This window comes from Schistocerca serialis, chromosome 4 (genome assembly GCF_023864345.2).
Source record: "Schistocerca serialis cubense isolate TAMUIC-IGC-003099 chromosome 4, iqSchSeri2.2, whole genome shotgun sequence".
NCBI lineage: Eukaryota > Metazoa > Arthropoda > Insecta > Orthoptera > Acrididae > Schistocerca > Schistocerca serialis.
The window spans coordinates 417,248,623-417,260,540 of record NC_064641.1 but is presented as its reverse complement, the minus strand read 5'-3'; the positions used below and the strand labels follow the sequence as shown (position 1 = coordinate 417,260,540).

Below are 11,918 nucleotides of genomic sequence, written 5' to 3'. Positions count from 1 at the left end.
GCAGCTTGGTGGACAGCTGGTTCCATGCTCCCCACCTCATCCAAAGTATGTAGCAACATTGCTCGGATAGTATTCTGGCTAGTGGTAGGACCAAGAGCCAGAAGAGCGTCAAGAGAGCGAAATCGGCGGCCCGATGGAGGGAGTTCAGAACCAAAGGACCAGACGGAAAGGTCAACGCTATCCCCCTGAGGTGGAACGTGTGGTACAGGGGATCCATCACCATGCTCAGCAGCAGTATCATGAGAACCATGAACACTACTGGGGAGCTCGGCGACAAACCTTGCCACCATGTCCCGATAGGACTGCGCCCTACGCTGGCACTTGATGGACTCCAGCGGTAGAGCAGCAAAGGCCTTGGCGAGCTCCTGGTTAAAGAACTTGCAACCGTGGATGGTCAGGGTTGCTTCGGCATGGGCCAAACGCAAGAGTTCTTCTTCAGACCACCTGGCATTCTCCCTCACCGTCTGTATCTCTGCGTTGGCTGCAGTTGGATGAGCATGACGCCGGTGGACACCGAGCCCGGTCTTGGTGGAAAAAGACTGCGAGCATTCAGGGCAGATAATGGGGAGTGGCGCTCGACCCGCATCGGTTGGCTGGCTCATCAGCTGGCACAGGCGCTCCAGTGGGAGGCCTGGCACCACGATTACTTCTTGTTGTCGGGCCACCTGGAGCAAAGGCAGGAGGGGAGGCAACCCTCATGCCCTAAACACACCCTGCTCTGTCGAACTTTGGGAGACTTATGCCAAGGCATACCTTCCTCAGAACCTCTCACGACCCCCGCCATGTGAAGGCCAGAGCTAGGATTTCCCATCGAGAGGCTAAGCGAACCATCATCCACTCGACACCACTAGGATGCTAAGGAGTGGACCGACAGGATCCATATATGACGCATCATGTGAGCATTCAGAGAGCAAGCCGGAGAACTCACCCATTTAAAGTTTGAGAATAGGTTGAGGTCGTTTCGGCCCCAAGGCCTCTAAACATTCGCTTTACCGGATGAGACTCATGTGAGCACCAGCTATCCTGAGGGAAACTTCGTAGGGAACCAGCTACTAGATGGTTCGATTAGTCTTTCGCCCCTATACCCAGCTCCGACGATCGATTTGCACGTCAGAATCGCTACGGACCTCCATCAGGGTTTCCCCTGACTTCGTCCTGGCCAGGCATAGTTCACCATCTTTCGGGTCCCAACGGTACGCTCTAGGTGCGCCTCACCTCGCAATGAGGACGAGACGCCCCGGGAGTGGGGAGGCCGCCGCCCTGTGAAGGGCGGGGAAGCCCCATCCTCCCTCGGCCCACGCAAGGCGAGACCTTCACTTTCATTACGCCTTTAGGTTTCGTACAGCCCAATGACTCGCGCACATGTTAGACTCCTTGGTCCGTGTTTCAAGACGGGTCGTGAAATTGTCCAAAGCTGAAGCGCCGCTGACGGCAGCGATTATTCCAGCCGAGAGCATCCCGAGCCGACAGCGGCGCGGGTCCGGGGCCGGGCCAGGTAGGTACGTCATCCGGGAAGAACCGCGCGCGCTTGCCGGGAGCCCGAGCGCCCAAAGGGGCGAATCGACTACTCCAGATATTCCGCCGGGCAGCCAGCCAGGACACCGGGGCTCTGCCCAACAGACGCGAACCGAGGCCCGCGGAAGGACAGGCTGCGCACCCGGGCCGTAGGCCGGCACCCAGCGGGTCGCGACGTCCTACTAGGGGAGAAGTGCGGCCCACCGCACACCGGAACGGCCCCACCCCGCGGCGAGTGGAAAGGCAACCGGACACGACCCTGCTGCAGATTGCTCCGCGCGGGCGGCCGGCCCCATCTGCCGAGGGCGGAGGCCAGTGGCCGGATGGGCGTGAATCTCACCTGTTCGACCTTTCGGATTCTCACGTTTACCCCAGAACGGTTTCACGTACTTTTGAACTTTCTCTTCAAAGATCTTTTCAACTTTCCCTCAAGGTACTTGTTCGCTATCGGTCTCGTGGTCATATTTAGTCTCAGATGGAGTTTACCACCCACTTGGAGCTGCACTCTCAAGCAACCCGACTCGAAGGAGAGGTTCCGCCGACGCTCGCACCGGCCGCTACGGGCCTGGAACCCTCTACAGGCCGTGGCCTCATTCAAGTTTTACTTGGGCTCGGCGCGAGGCGTTGGTGTAGTGGACCCACCCAAACACCGCATGCCACGACAGGCGGCAGCCTGCGGGGTTCGGTGCTGGACTCTTCCCTGTTCCCTCGCCGCTACAGGGGGAATCCTCCCCATGCTGGTAGTGGGTAATTTGCGCGCCTGCTGCCTTCCTTGGATGTGGTAGCCGTTTCTGAGGCTCCCTCTCCGGAATCGAGCCCTGATTCCCCGTTACCCATTACAACCATGGTAGGCGCAGAACCTACCATCGACAGTTGATAAGGCAACATTTGAAAGATGCGTCGCCGGTAAAAAAAATCTTTATTTACCGTCAACAATAATTATACATCCAACCCACCTCCTTATTTGATTAGTGGGTCTTACTTGCTACTGTTAGTTACAATTAGCAGCTAATTCTATTATATTATATATTAAGTTGTGAGCTACAGCTACAAGTTAGTTTGAATGGGCAGTTGTACAATTTATTCTAACCTCTAAGTTTTTAGCTAAGCCTACATTCTACTTCCTGCAGCGTCACAGGTGTGTCAGCAATGTACAAACCTACTGTATTGCCTTGCCCATCGAGCTAATCCCGATGGGCGTGCCCCTGACACTGGGATGGCCAGTTTGTAAATCGCTGCAGGTTCCTAAATCTAGATTTGTAATCTGATTCCTACTAACTAGTTCTAATCTACGTCAACTCAGTGTATTGTCAATTTCGGGTTGTTTATATTCCCCCCCCCCCCTAATCCCGCGGGTGGCGGATTCCAGACTAAGGGTCGGCCTATCCACACGCAGGCGGAACGGGAGGAGGGAGCATTGGTCATAATCGGTGCTATTTAGTCTTGTTCCCTCATGTATTCCCTTAACACCTTCTGTGATACCTCGTTGGCAAGTCTATTTATTATTTGGAAGGTGTCTTCTTGTCTTATTAGGTTGTAAGTGTCATGGTCAGGTAGTTGGTCCCATAGTGTAGAGGCGACATCATTGAAGAGGGGGCACTCGTAAATCACATGATCGGGAGTGCCCTCCGGTTCACCACATTCACACGCAGGTGTGGCCCTTTTCCCAAACCGGCATAGGTATGCCGGGTAGGGTCCATGTCCAGTGAGAAAATGGATTAGCCCTCTGGTGGGTACAAAGTACTTCATTTTTAGCCGTTCCCTAATACTTGGTATCATCTCATGTGTCCTTCGCCCTGTTCCATCCGCATCCCACAGTTCTTGCCGTAATTGTACTCCTCTTCGCCGAATCTCACCCTTGTCCCTTACCCCAATACCTAAGATCTCCTCTATTTTTGTTATATTTCCCTTTTTAATCCAAAACCATGCAGCTTGCTCCCTAATTTTGCTGTCCAGGGGGCAAAGCCCCATTATGACTAGTAGTGCTACCCCTGGTGTTGTTCTTTAAGCACCTACCGATCTAAGAATCATGCTCCTTTGAACCCTTCTCACTGTCATGGCGGGCAGCACCCTCGTGAGCCTGTGTGCCCAGACTCCCGAGCCGTAACCCACTATCGATGTTAATATACTGTTGTGATAAAGTTTTATAAGATGTGGTGGAAGGTGAAATCTTCTGTGTCCTATGGATATGAGGTTATTCAGTGTTTGGAGGGCTTTCTGGGTTACGGTTTCAATGTGTTTCCCAAAGTTCCACTGCTCTTCAATGATGATGCCCAAGTATCGTGCGTCACGTCTCCGAAGAACCGGCGAGTGGTTGATTCGTACAGTCGGGTTACGGATTAGTTGTCCCTTCAATAGTAAGTAGGTGGACTTACTTGGTGACACCGTCATTTTGGTGTTTTGGCACCATAGTTGTAGCTTGTTTAAAGCCCTCTCTATTTTAGGTTCAATGTCTTCGCGGCTACGGCCGCCGACCAGCAGGATGAGGTCATCTGCATAGGCTATCACCTCTAGTACTTCTTCACTTTGTTGTAGTGTGTCTAATAAAGGCTCCATATGGATGTTCCAAAACAGGGGCCCTAGCACGGAACCCTGAGGACAACCCTTTGTTATAACTTTTCCAATTTTCTTGCTAGAAGATGATAGCCAGACCTCCCGTTCCTCACAACAGCTCCTCAGACAACCATATAGCGGCCCTGGACACTCCTTTTCCCGCAAACAGGAGAAGAGCGAAGGCCACCACAGGTTGTCGAAGGCGCCACTGATGTCAACCATAATGCCCACTACGTACTTATGTGGGGTAGAGCCACAGACCTCAGCAGCCAGGGCGATCGCATCAGATGTCGATCGCCCAGGCCTGAAGCCGAATTGCCTGTCGCTCACCCCATGCAGCACTCTATGTGCAGTCAGTCTGTCAGCAAGCAGCTTTTCTAATTTTTTTCCCTAGTATGTTGATTGGACAGATTGGTCTATAGGATTTTACGTTTGTAGGATCTTTATCTAGTCCTTTCCGAATGATGACTACGTTTGCGGACTTCCACACCCTTGGAATTTTTTGCTGTATCGGACACTCATTATATAAGTGAGTGAGTGGTGCAGTTAGCTGGGGAGCTAGGAACTGCACCACTTCAGCTACAATGCCGTCTGGCCCGGGAGCTTTGCCCCTTTTAAGTGATTTTATGTGGGCAGCCACCTCTTCCTCCGAGAAAGGGTAGACTGCCTTATTATTGGTGTATTCATTAAGATTGTCTCATCTTAGTTGTTGTTGCTGAACAGATTCCCCATCTGCGCTATCGTCAGGCAGCAGGGACCGGAGGAGGACCTCAGCAGTTTCCTGCCAGGATTCTGTCATCCTGTCCCCGTGCCTGACTGTTGATAATTCCAGTGGAGAGCGGATCTTTTCTCGTACTAATTTATACGGTGTACCCCAGGGGTCCAATGCCAATTGGCTCTGGACGAAATTTTCCCAGCTTTGTATCCTAACAGCCTGGAGTTCTTTCTGAAAACGAAGTTTAGCCTCCCGATACTGCATCAGCCATCTTTGCCGTTCTGGCCAGACGACACTGCGCTGGTAATACCTTCTCAGCCTTCTAACAGACCAGCGCATATTCTCTAGTTCGGGCGACCATAGCGATGGAGAGGCTGCAATGGCCCTCCTCCTGGTTGGTACGGCAGCTTTCACCGCGCTGGTTATTGCATTGGTCAGTTCTTCTGCTCGGTCGTTTACGTCAATGTCAAAGTCTGCTTTACCCTCTGGCAAGGCAGGAATGACGCACTCCCTGGCTAGTCGTTCGCAATCGGCCCTTCTGTAATTAAACTGCATCTCCCACCCCATGGCCCAGCAGGACCCCCTTCCACCTACTATGAATGTAATTAGGTTGTGGTCACTTGTAGTGGCATTTTCTTCTACTTTCCACTCTTGTATTGCGTTAATTACATTGGGGGTGGCTAGGGTTATATCAATATTCGTACCTGGTCCCCCTCCCGCCGCATAGGTTGGAGGATTACCAGGTTTGTTAGCTATCACTAGTTGTGATGCCATGATAAAGTCCTCTACTTTCTCTCCATTGGTGTCCCTTGTGCTGCTGTGCCACAGGGGGGATTTTGCATTTATGTCAGCCGTAATTATCATTCTGCCTACAGCCTCCATTACCGAGAAGGTGACTCTTCTTCCATATTCGTGCCCTACGTGGACCACATGTCGTAAGGCAGTGGGCAAGGTAGCCGGCTGCTCCAATCTCGCCAGTTGCATGGTGAACTTTAAGTTTGGATATATCCGAACCGGAACTATTGGCGGTAGTCTAACCACTGGGGTGTCTAGAGAGCTTGTTATTGTGCTCTCTTGCACAGGCTTTTATACCTTCTGATTACTATCATTTGCTGAGACCTCAGGCCCAGGATGCCTTTGCCGTTGCAGATGTTTGGTCGGCTTCACTTCCCTGCTGAGAGAGGAGGGAGTAGCCATAGGGATAGTTTCTGTCTGGATACATTTATCTATTTTTGGTGGATCTGTTTGGATGCTTTTGTCAACTGTTTCAGGTATCGGATCCCTCAAAAGAGACTTTATGAATTCTTTGAATCTACTTGCCCTAATGGCATCCCTCCTCCTTTTTCTAGGGGATTTCCGCTTTGGCATCCTGTTCTGTTTTACGTACTCAGCCATAGTCCGTTCTGGATATGAGTCTTTGCTCTAACATGCGGTATGTAGGGCAATTTCGTCCTGAGGCTCCGCAGCTTTTCTTCCCTCGTCTTTTGCAACGAATGCATACGCTTGCAGCTTTACATTCTTTGCGTGTGTGACCATCTTTGCCGCACCTGGAGCAAGCCGACCCCCTGGTGCAATGCCTTAGTATGTGGTCCAGGTCTCCACAATTGTGGCAACGAGGTACCACAAGGTAATCCCCAATATTGATGGCATGGAAGCCAATATATAGACTGCCCATTGTCATGATTTGCTTCCACATTGGTGCTGTTACCTCGGCGACGTGGTGCACAACATTACGATCACGAGGTCCCGTTTTCAATCTTAACTTGAAAGAATCCTTAAATTCATTTTCAGTCATTTGATCAAAATTTTGGTCTTTTATGCTTTGGTACAATTCTTCGTTCGTCATTGTTGATGGTACATCGTATAGGATGACCAGTGGGTTTCTTTTTCTCGGTGGTTCACACTTGACCACCGAGTTCAGTTTGGGATTCTTTAACAATTTCTCCTTGTCTTCTTCTGTAGCCACCTCCACTATCACCGAGTTTCTATTGGGTTTTACTTTATGTATTCTAATTTTGTCTTTTGCTGGGTCAATACTTTTGGTCAGCAGTTCTTGTATCTTTTTAACGCTTGTGTCTTGTCCTGGTAGAGTTCTTAGAAAGACCGCCGTGTCTGACCGCTTGGTCACCTTGGCGATCGTTTCTTTCGTGGTTGGCTTTGGCGGTGCTTGCGCGACCACCCCAGCCCAAGTTTTTGTTGGTCGCCTTCTCAATCGATCATTTTCTTTTTCCAGCTCTTCTACGCGGCCTTAGAGCTGGCGTGGGCGATGGCCCACGCAGCCAGCTCGTTCTTAATAATGGACAATGCCGCCTGGCTAATTTAACCATTTTTAATATTCTGCTCCAAGGGCAGCGTGATACGTGCATGTCTTTGCGTAACTGTTTCATCTTCTGCCAGTCCCGTCTCATCTTGAGGGGAGGGATCAAGCATAACAGATGCTCGCTTGAGCGCACTCGATTCACTCGTCTCAGTTGTAGCCATATTGATTGACGAGTGAAAAATAGGATGGGAGCCCGTCTCTTGCCCCGGACCGGCTCCTGTGGCATGGGTGGGGGGGACTTCTTGCAGCTCGCCCACCAACCTCGCCCCCAGGTCAAGGGCACTCTAGAGCTGCTGGGTTCAGCGCGCCGTTGCCAGCGCCCTGGTCCCCGTCGAAGGCCTCGTCGTCGACGATTTCACACGACGCACCTCGGCAAGTGCACCCTGCTCTCCGGAGAGGCGGATGCACCCCTCGCCCTTCGCCGCCTACTAGCCCGAGCTTCCACCTGAAGGCCAAGGACCCACTCCTACTTAGGTGGTGGGTCGGTCCTCCAGTCGTTCGGCGGTCTGGGCCCATCTAACCTGGCCCAGGCGATGTCACCACCTCCTGGGTTTGGCAGAACACGCCCCGGTTACCCTGGGACGCGGCGAAGCACCCTTGCCGACTCGCGCCGTGATCCCACGCCGACAAACGAGGTCGCCGGCATGCAGAGCACCTGCTGGACTGTGCCCTGCGAACAGAAAGGAACTGCTGTTCGGTCCCTTGACACAGCTCCCCCTGTGCCACGCACCCTTCGCTTTCGCATCGGGTTGGGTCGCAGCTCTCCCTTTGGTCGCAAGGCAGACTGCCAAGCTTAACGTCTGGCAACAAGGGAAGGCGGAAAGAGCCACTTGGGAAGGAGAGGCTATGAGAGACGCATCACTTCCCCTGTGAGGACTGCCGCCGCACACCCGACTGGAAAGCGATACGCCCCAGTGCGAGCTTCCGTGCCTTACGGCGCGCCGGCGACGGGCGGGCCCGCGCCGAGACGCACCGTCAAGCGACTGACCCCACGCCAGACTCGGCACTCTGTTTGCATGTATTAACTCTAGAATTACCACAGTTATCCAAGTAACATGGGTACGATCTAAGGAACCATAACTGATTTAATGAGCCATTCGCAGTTTCACGTTAATGCGGCTTGTACTGAGACATGCATGGCTTAATATTTGAGACAAGCATATGACTACTGGCAGGATCAACCAGGGAGCTGCGTCAGCTAGAGCTGAGCAGCCGGCCGCCCGAGAGTGTGTCCCGGGGGCCCGTGCGAACACGCAAGCGTCCGCTCAATTATTCTGCAAACAGGAGGAGGCTGAGCTCCCCAGCACAATACACCTCGAAACCCTCTCAGGTCCTAAGTACTTGTTCGGGTTCGCGAGAGGCGCAATCGCCCGGAGTTAGGCGAGTAGACGCTTTAGGTGTGACCACCCGTGCACCCAACTGTGCTTGCCGCTGCCGACAGAGGCCCGGGAGCGTGCTGTCGTGGCATTGCCGGCGGGAGACAACACGCGCCACCTACGGTGACCGGTAGCTCCAACGCCAGCGCCACAGAAGGACAAAGAGCCCCACCTGGGCGCCGAAGCGAACTCTCCCAGCACAGCGCACGCGCCAAGACGTCCGCACATCTGCGATACAAACCACCACGCGAACCGCTGGGGCCATCGAGCAACAGACGGCATCGCGGCTCCGAGCGCCGTACGGCGGCGCATCCTCAACGCACACAGTCCTCAATCGGACCAGCACACTGCAGATGACCACCGCGCTTCCCACCGGGCCCGCGAGGACCTGCATTGGCCGCAAAGTGCCGCGCGCAGGGTGCGCCGGCGCGCAGCTGTCCCGCCTGCCGCATCCGTCAGCCGGCGCGCCTGCCACTGCCCGCCTCCACCAGCCGGCAGTAGCGCGTGCGCCCACGCACCGCGCGGCCAGCACGCCGGGCGGCCCCCCCTCACCGGCCGGGGACGGTCCCACCTGGCCACCGCCGCGTATCGCTTCACACCCAGATGCCACGCACGTTCGTGGGCATGGTGGGTATCGCTGAAACAACCGGTTGGTAGCTCAACCGATCGTCGCCATCACTGATTCACCTCTAGCGAGAACCACCGCACCACAATGGGTTACCAGGTGTTCATTTGCGTAACTTCACCAGCAAACGTAGACGTGTAGACGTCCATCGCCATTTGCAAATTCAACGATTATTGCATGCCTGTGTCAGGTGTCACGATACACTACGTCTGCCCACAAACACGCAACATGTGCACGCCTAGAGAACACGTGGAAGGTGGCCCCCGTACGTATGCAATGTCCATTGCGCGAACGACTGTCAACCGGCCTCTGTCGCATGTCGCAGATGTGGAACGCAGTGCACCATGCTATCACGGTGTGTGAGAAGAAACGATTACGTTTGAATACATGGGCCACTACATCAACAGACGGCTCATGCTGATCGCCATCCAGGGCGTACCACACCGCAATCCAGCTCTTATAGGGAGACGACACGTAGCTGAGTGTACAACATTTGGACCGTATGGTTCGCCGTTGTTGGCGCAGTCGTTGTATGGTCACACATGTGCCACGGTGTATCATTCAGTACATGAGGACCGATGTGCAGTACAGTGTGTGATTTAGACGTACGACATCAGCGGACAGTTGACACAGGCCATACCACAACGTAGGCTAAGTGCTTCGCCATGCGAATGCCAATGAACAACTGCGAAGGGCATTGAACATGCAAACTCCTCACCGACCAACTTGCGAAGGCAGGGGGGATGGGTGGAGGGGGGGGGGCGGCATGTACATCCTGCTGCCATCCACATTACAGTGTATAGCTGCAAGGTGTTTAACATGAAGCGATACACAGGGGACCGGGCAGTGCGAGTAGCAAACTATATTGCGAGGGTTGCAGTTAGGCAACACCACACTAATTTGAGTCGTATGACAATTACAGAGCGGGTTAGGGCTCAACGTGGGTTGGGTTACGGCCCAACGTGGGTTGCGTTAGGGCGCAACGTGGGTTGGGTTAGGGCCTAACGTGGGTTAGGTTAGGGCACAACGTGGGATAGGTTAGGGCACAACTTGGGTTAGGTTAGGGCACAACGTCGGTTAGGTTAGGGCACAACATGGGTTAGGTTAGGGCACAACGTGGGTTAGGTTAGGGCACAACGTGGGTTGGGTTAAGGCACAACGTGGGTTAGGTTAAGGCACAACGTGGGTTAGGTTAAGACACAACGTTGGTTAGGTTAAGGCACAACGTGGGTTAGGTTGAGGCACATCGTGGGTTAGGTTACGGCACCACGTGGGTTTGGTTAAGGCACAACGTGGGTTAGGGTAAGGCACAACGTGGGTTAGGTTAAGGCACAACGTGGGTTAGGTTAAGGCACAATGTGGGTTAGGTTAAGGCACAACGTGGGTTAGGTTACAGCACAACGTGGGTTAGGTTAAGGCACAACGTGGGTTAGGTTAAGGCACAACTTGGGTTAGGTTAAGGCACAATGTGGGTTAGGTTAAGGCACAACATGGGTTAGGTTAAGGCACACATTGTGGTAAGGCATGGTGTATTGGGGGGGGGGGCGGCGGCGGCAGGTTCGTTCATAGTGATTATAGTAAGTGGATACCTGCGGCATCATCAGATATGTTACGTCAGGAAGCAATTTTGGCTCATGGGAGGCGCACTCCAGTTCCGTGCTTGTGACAGGCGAGTGGTAGACCTGCGTCTTTCATTCCTGCCATTGTTTATGTGCTGTGACATGAGGTAGTGTCGTGAAGTTGGGTGCACCCCTGTGTTGGACATGTGTGGGTGTTGGTGGCTTATCTGAGCAATGGTGGTTGTCGGAAGAGTGGGATATTCTGTTTTCTGAGTGGACCTCCCAGTCTGGTTATGATAGTGTGGATGGTGCAATGTGTCGGAGAGGATGCACTGGATGTTGTTCCATGCTGGTGCTTACATATTGTCTGTGTGTCTATTACAGGCAGAGAGTAGTGTGTGATAAGAGTGTCTGGCTGACGTGTGGTTCTCATTGTGAGCACAGACTTTCAGCATGTATAGGGTCAGTTGTATATATCATCTGTATTCTGTTGGGTGTGCATCTATTACTAATTAGCGCCGTGTATAAGGTTAATGTGGTTGCAGTCGAAACTTTTCTATGTGTGTGCAGTAGTAAAAGTGCGACTCAACTATGTAGCTTCTCCTCTAGGCAGCTTCCCCCAGTGTATGGCAAATGATTATGCACGATCAGTCTATTAGTCAATACCGATAGTGTGACGACGTCATATGTCTGGGTTGGGGGAAGCTACACTCTGCCGGGGATCAGGGCCGCGAAAGACTCTCCCCACGTAGGTGGGCTCGAACCCTCATTACTCTTCTGAGTAATATACTGAGGAGCGCACTTAGCCATTGCCCCGAGTTTTTGCGACTGCGAGTGCAACGCCCTCGGGGACCGACATGGACGGGGCGCCTCCTAGCTGATCGTTCAGCATCGGAATCCGTACAGTGAGCAACCCGATAGCGTCTGTAGCTCGTAAGTGGTACAGGTCGGAGCTCATGTATGGGGACAAATTATTTTTTTTTTTTTACAAATTTATTTTTCATTATATGGTCCATCCCTTAGACATAAATGGACCTTACAATCTCTAATACATTGTTATTTCTAATACTATGTTACAATGGTTAGTCTATCTCATATATTTTTGATTTCATACAAAACATATTTGTATAGAACTTTTCTATTTTACCAATTTACATTTATCTGTTATTAGTTTCTACGTTTCAAATTTACAAGTTTTCTACTAGGTTTCTACAAATTCACAATATGTTAGGTTTCTACAGGTTCACAATTACTT

The 11,918-nt window shown here is 52.5% G+C and overlaps 2 long non-coding RNA genes across 2 annotated transcripts in view; one reads left to right on the top strand and one right to left on the bottom strand.

Moving 5' to 3' along the window:
* LOC126474987 (uncharacterized) overlaps positions 1-11,918 on the top strand; it is a 234,542-nt gene that overhangs the window by 70,595 nt on the left and 152,029 nt on the right. Inside the window, exon 2 of the long non-coding RNA XR_007586623.1 lies at positions 1,949-2,047. This is a non-coding gene — a long non-coding RNA (uncharacterized LOC126474987). The remainder of the gene's footprint in view (positions 1-1,948; positions 2,048-11,918) is intronic.
* The window catches only part of LOC126474986 (uncharacterized), a 490,806-nt gene that overhangs the window by 465,225 nt on the left and 13,663 nt on the right, over positions 1-11,918 (bottom strand). The gene's annotated exons all lie outside the window — the stretch shown is intronic.